General features: G+C 34.9%; 1 pseudogene across 1 annotated transcript; it reads left to right on the top strand.

Annotated features, from left to right (window-relative positions):
• The first annotated feature begins 676 nt into the window (after positions 1 to 676).
• On the top strand, positions 677 to 2,848 carry LOC18422263 (protein HOTHEAD-like; annotated as a pseudogene). Its single transcript, XR_016055090.1, has 3 exons — positions 677 to 774; positions 996 to 1,642; positions 1,879 to 2,848. The product of XR_016055090.1 is annotated as a protein HOTHEAD-like (transcript).
• The last annotated feature ends 3,174 nt before the right edge of the window (positions 2,849 to 6,022 follow it).

Genomic DNA, 6,022 nt, shown 5'->3' with positions numbered 1-6,022 from the left:
TTACAAAATTTTGGACAAATATTTCTATAAAGATCTATAATTCAAAGGGAATATGCTATTTGCGCTCAACTATAATCAAACTTACATTCGAACTTAACAAAGGATTTCTTGATCCCGAGGGAGCATACTGTCCATTTACTTCCTCAGGAAAAACCTCACCTAGTATTACTTTTGGACCTCAAAATTTGGGGATGTAACCTTCTCATCCGATATGCCAAACTCAATAAAGAAAATTCCAAATCGCATTTTTCATGGGCATGAATGAAATAATGCCTCAAGTTTGAATAGAAACAATTTTGAAGAATCAGATCTAAGTATTAGAAAACTTAAAATTCAGATATTTTCTTCTAAACAAAATCATCTAGTAATTTTTAGGTGTTCCCAAAATTTTGGGTAAAAAAGATCTTCCCAAAGTAAGTCTTCTGCCCAACGATGTAAGTGTGCACTATTCCCCAGCTGGAGCATAATATACACGCTCATCTTTAGTCTTTACTAGTACTTGATACTAATGAAATAGACCTAATCCCTGATTGAATTATTGCACACAATGTCTAAAAAAATAAACTACATCAAAAAGGTCAGGACCCATGATTTGGAAAGCCCACCTTACATACCGACAATGAATAAAAAAAAGCATATAAAAAAGAATAAAACCATTGAAAGGACTTACCCACATGGCCTATCTCAGAGTAATTTGGAACTTCAAGCTCTTCTCCATGGCTTTGTTTCCTCTAGCTTCTGTTACTGGGTCTTATTCAACTTCTCATGGCAACGGTTAGTAAGCTTTCCACATGTAATTTTTTTTTTTTTTTTTTCTTTTAACTTTGCTCAATAATTCTCTATGTCAAAGGTTTGCATTTTTTCTTCTGAAGGTCATGAATCCTAGTATTTATCCAACATGGAGTAGAATTTGGTTTACTAGCTTTTTCAGGCACCCACTAAATGTTTGGGCTTCATTTTCACTTTTTTTTTTTATTTTTCCTTTATTCTTTAAGACTATAATCGGTTATTCGTGACAACGAACATAGAAGACATCAATGGAAGATCCTTTGGTTACATAGTGGTCGGTGGTGGTGCGGCCGGTTGAGCTCTCGTGGCCACCCTCTCTGATAAATACTCTGTTCTCCTAGTTGAGAGGGGTGAATGGCCTTATGGCGATCCTCTCATTGAATTGAAAAAGAATTATGGGTTATCTCTCACTAAGGCAGATGACTACACATCTATCGTGCAAAGCTTCGATACTGAGGATGGTGTCCCCAATCTTAGAGGGAGGGTCTTGGGTGGGAGCACCGCCATTAACAGAGGTTTTTACAGTAGAACTAGCAAGGATTATATCGAAAGAGTTGGGTGGGATGAAGAGTTAGTGAGAGAATCCTATGAATGGGTCGAATCGCAGCTGGTTCTCCAAACGAGCTTGTTGACACCATGGCAGGCTGCTCTTAAAGAAGGCCATGTCAAAGCGGGGTGCTCCCTTATAATTCCTTCAATTTCGAGCATTTGCAGGGAACCAAGATTGGAGCTTCAATTTTCGATGACAATGATATAAGGCATGGTGCTGCAGATCTTTTAGGGGCAGGGGATCCCAGAAAGATCACTGTTTTGCTGAATTTTACAGTAGAAAGAGTCATATTTCAAGATCAAGGTAATTCCCAAACTATGCTTCCTACTTATTCAATTTATATTCATAGACAAATTCCTATATATTGCTGTTGAGAAACATGGACTTGCGTTGGGACTTGTGACCTGCTGGGATCCTGAGCTTGAGGAGAGTCTGACAGATTCGGGCGAAAAGTCTCTTTTGCGGCCAAAATTTTGCAATTCACACTCCTAAAACAAAATTGCGAATTTCATACAAACCAATTGCTCAAAATGTTACAGGTAACGGGAGAAAGCCGAGGGCCTGTGGTGTAAAACTGATCAAAAGTGAGGGCCTAATAGACCGATCCTATGAAGCAATCTTGAAAGAGACCATGTTCTCAGAATTCACAGGAGAAGTAATCTTATCAGCAGGAGCTCTAGGAAGTCCCCAAATACTTTTATTAAGTGGAATAGGCCTCTAAATCACCTCCAAGCCTTCAACATATCACCCATTATAGCTTTATTACCGGTCGGCCAAGGTTTCCAAGGCAATCCCTGCATCTCTATTCGCCTTCCTTCTCCGAATTCTCTAAAACCAGAGCCCCCACAAGTAGTCGGCATAACCCATAATTATCAAACCATAATCCAAGCCTTAATCTTACCCACCACACCCACTGGTGAAGAAATACTCAGTGTCATAGTAGGCAAAGTTGCTGAGCCTTTGTCAAGAGGCCTGCTCTCTCTGAAATCCAGGGACCCGAGACAGAACCCATCTGTAAAATTCAATTATCTCAAAGAAGAGAGAGATTTGGAAGGGTGCATCAAGGCAGGTCAGCTCATTGATAGGATTTACAGGACTGGGAGCTTTAGAGAGAGAGTGACAGAAAGTGATGTTGAGAGTTGGTTCAAATTTAATGTCTCTGATAGTAAGGAAATGGGTGAGTTTTGCAAGATGAATGTGAGGACCTGCTATCACTACCATGCTGGCTGTGAAGTTGGGTCAGTCATTGATGAGGAATTTTGGGTTTTTTGGGGTCGAAGGTTTGAGAGTTGTTGATGGCTCTGCTCTAGTGGACTCTCCTGGCACTAACCCAATGGACTGTTATGAGGTTGGGAAGGTACCACGGTTTGAAATTGACTCGTGCCGAGTCAATGACCTGCGATGCGTAATAGATGGTGACACTGAGCGAGTCCCTTATGTGAAATGTAAATAAAGACGTGTTCCGTAGGCATGAAAATATTAATGTGAAAGCATTTTTACACTCTAAAATGAACTTTTTAGACATATTACCCGGGACTTTTTTATTTCACACCCTAAATCCAATATTATTATTATTATTTTTTTGGTATTTACCTCTAATTCAATAGTCAATGAATTTTTTTTGATAAAAATACCTTTTTTTCTCTTTTTTAATTCTTCTTCTTTTCCATTCTTTATTATGACACTTTCTCTTTGTCTCTCTCACTTTTTCTCTACCTCTCACTCTCCACCTCTTGTCTCTTTCTCTCTCTACATGCTATCTCTCTCATTTTTTCTCTTCTTTCGCTCTCTACCTACCCTCTCTCTTTCTCCTTCTCTCTCCACTCACCCTCTCAAGAAAAAAAAATCCATTGTCTCAACCAAGGTTTGAAAACTCGGCGAGTCGCCCGGTTCGACTCGGGAATCGACATACCCTGTGCTTGTTTCACTACAATACCGAGAATCGCCCGTGTCTAGAGAGAATTAGGCGATTCCCAATAGTGAATCACCCAGTCACTGTTGCGACTCGTCCAAGAACACGAGCTGCACAGTGTTCTTAATGATTTTCATGGTTTTTTGTCATTTTCTTATCATTTTTCAGCTTTATAATCGAATTTTGCAGGTTTTATTTTAAATTTTTCAGCCATTTCAGTCAATAAAAGGTAGTAAAAATCACTGATTTTGATCAAATAATTTTGGATCTGTGAAGAACCCTAAAAAGGTTTTAGGGTTCCGCCATTGCTTGGATTTCAAGCAAAAGAGGGCATCTTTTTTTGTAAAATATGAGGTTTATTGAACGTAAGAGTGTTGTTTAGAAGTTTTTGTTCATAATTTGTGAGTATTTTAGACGAATACATATCAAATTTGAATTTGAAGCCATAGGTGCACGAAAAACAGGTAAGAACTGCGTTTTCTTTTTCTTTTTTTTTCCGTCATTTTATCAAATTCCCTCAATATTTTGTAAATAATATATTAAATTTATAGGCTTTTGATTCATTATAGTGTTGTTTATCATCACATGTATTCAATTTGATTTTATTTATTCAATTTGAGTTTGATTTTTGAGAAAAAAGACTGATGTTTGTAAAGAAAAAATTGACTGCGTTTTTTATTTTTTTTCCACCATTCTATCAATTTCACTCAATATTTTGTAAATAATATGTTAAATTTATGGGTTTTGATTCGTTATAGTGTTGTTTATCATCACATGTATTCAATTCGATCTGATTTATTCAATTCGAGCTTGATTTTTGAGATTGATCTTTGTAAAGAACTGCGTTTTTTTGTTTTTCCCTCAATTCAATAGATTTTATTTAATATTTTGATAATAATGTGTTAATAATATAGGGCTTTAATTCCTTATAATGTTGTTTATCAAAACATGTATTCAATTTCATGTAATTTATTCGATTTGAGGTGGATTTTTGAGTTGGAATGACTGATGTTAGGTGGGTCTGTGAAGAACTGCGTTTTTTTTTTTTTTTTTAATTCATGATCAATTTTTGTGAAAAATCGTGATTTTTCGAAAAATTGTGACCACTTTTTTATTATCATGAGGAATTAAACAATATTTTTAAATTTTTATTGTTAATTTTTAGTTGAAAAAATTGCATGTTGATAGATTATTTATGCAAACAAATACATGTTATCATATTTTTAATGCAAAACAATATTTTTTAATTTGTTATTAATGCAAAAAAATACATTAACAAATACATGTTGTTAAACTGCATTATATTTTTAATGCAGTTTTGCATTAAAAATGTATTTTTAATGTAAAAAATACATGTTGTTAAACTTTATTATCGTGAAGAATTAAAGTGAATATCATTGTAAAAAAATCGTGGCATGTATAATAATTATATTATCTTGCATTTTTCAATTTTATTATTAAATCTTTAATGTAAAAAATATATGTTCTTGATTATTGAGTTGTAGCCATGTTTGGAGCTTGAATTTTTTATTATATTATCTTGCATATTTGTAATTGAGATGTACGACTATTTGTGATCATTTTAATTGAGTTGGGATTGTGCTCACTATATCATTGTAAATTTTATTTGTGGCATTGTGAATGACTATATCATTGTAAATGTTTTTTGTGTCAAATATACGTGTAGTAGCATTATGGATGACTATATTATTGTAATTTTTTTCTTGATTCTATGTGTGACTTATACAGACTTTTTTTTATCTATAATGTTGCATAAATATTTTTTTTTCTCAGTAGGAACTAATTTATGTTTGTCGAAATGAAGATTTGTGACATGCCCATATGTATTGGCATTGTGAATTACTATACCATTGTAAATATATTTTTTATTGATACTATATCAATGTAAATTTTTTGTTTTACATGTAGTGGCTGACATAGGCTATTTTTATATATAATGTTGCATAAATAAATTATTTTTCCCAGTAGGAACTAAAATATTTTTGTCAATAGAAATATTTTGCATTAACAACAAATATAACTTCATGAGCTATCCCAACATATTATCACTACACCTGGTGATTATTTTTCATGTTGAACTGTCAGGTTAATTTTTAACCTTTTACATATTAAAACAGTTGAACCATGACAAGATCTGCGAAAGACCCTGCATGGCAACATGGGGTCAGACTTGATCCCAACAAAAAAGACAAAATTATTTATAATTACTGCCCAAAGAGTGATAAGTAGTGGGGTACATAGGTTCAAGCAACACTTAGCAGGTGGGTTAAGGGAGATGTTTCTGCATGCAATAGTGTCCCTAATAATGTAAGAAAGTAGATGACGACATTTCTCAAGGCTACCAAAGGTAAAAAAAATTGCAAAGTAGAGGATGTATGAGGAAATAGCTAGTTTATATACGCCATCAAGCGGGAGTGATCCAGAAGAGCAATATAATAAGGACTTGGAGTTGGCCACAAGAATGAGTTTACAGGAAACATACCAGAGGAAACGTGGGTTTAGAATGTCTGGAGGTTATGACATGGGCATGCATGGTGGGCCTAACTTAGACATACATGGCCTAACTTAGACATACATGGCGGGCCCAGCTCAAGCATGTATGGCAGGCCCAGCTCAAATATGTATGGAGGGGTTGGTGACAATATGTATCAAAAGGAATCAGACATTAAAGAAATTGTTTTTAGCTTATCTAGGAGTGCTAGTATTGCAGGTCATGGTTGTATAGACCCATTTCTCTCAAAGCCTAAGTC

The sequence above is a fragment of the Amborella trichopoda genome, chromosome 4 (genome assembly GCF_054954075.1).
Source record: "Amborella trichopoda isolate Santa Cruz 75 chromosome 4, AtrichopodaSantaCruz75HAP2 v2.0, whole genome shotgun sequence".
In the NCBI taxonomy this organism is placed as follows: Eukaryota; Viridiplantae; Streptophyta; class Magnoliopsida; order Amborellales; family Amborellaceae; genus Amborella; species Amborella trichopoda.
Note: the sequence above shows the minus strand (reverse complement) of the source record. Positions and strands in the feature narration are given on the sequence as shown.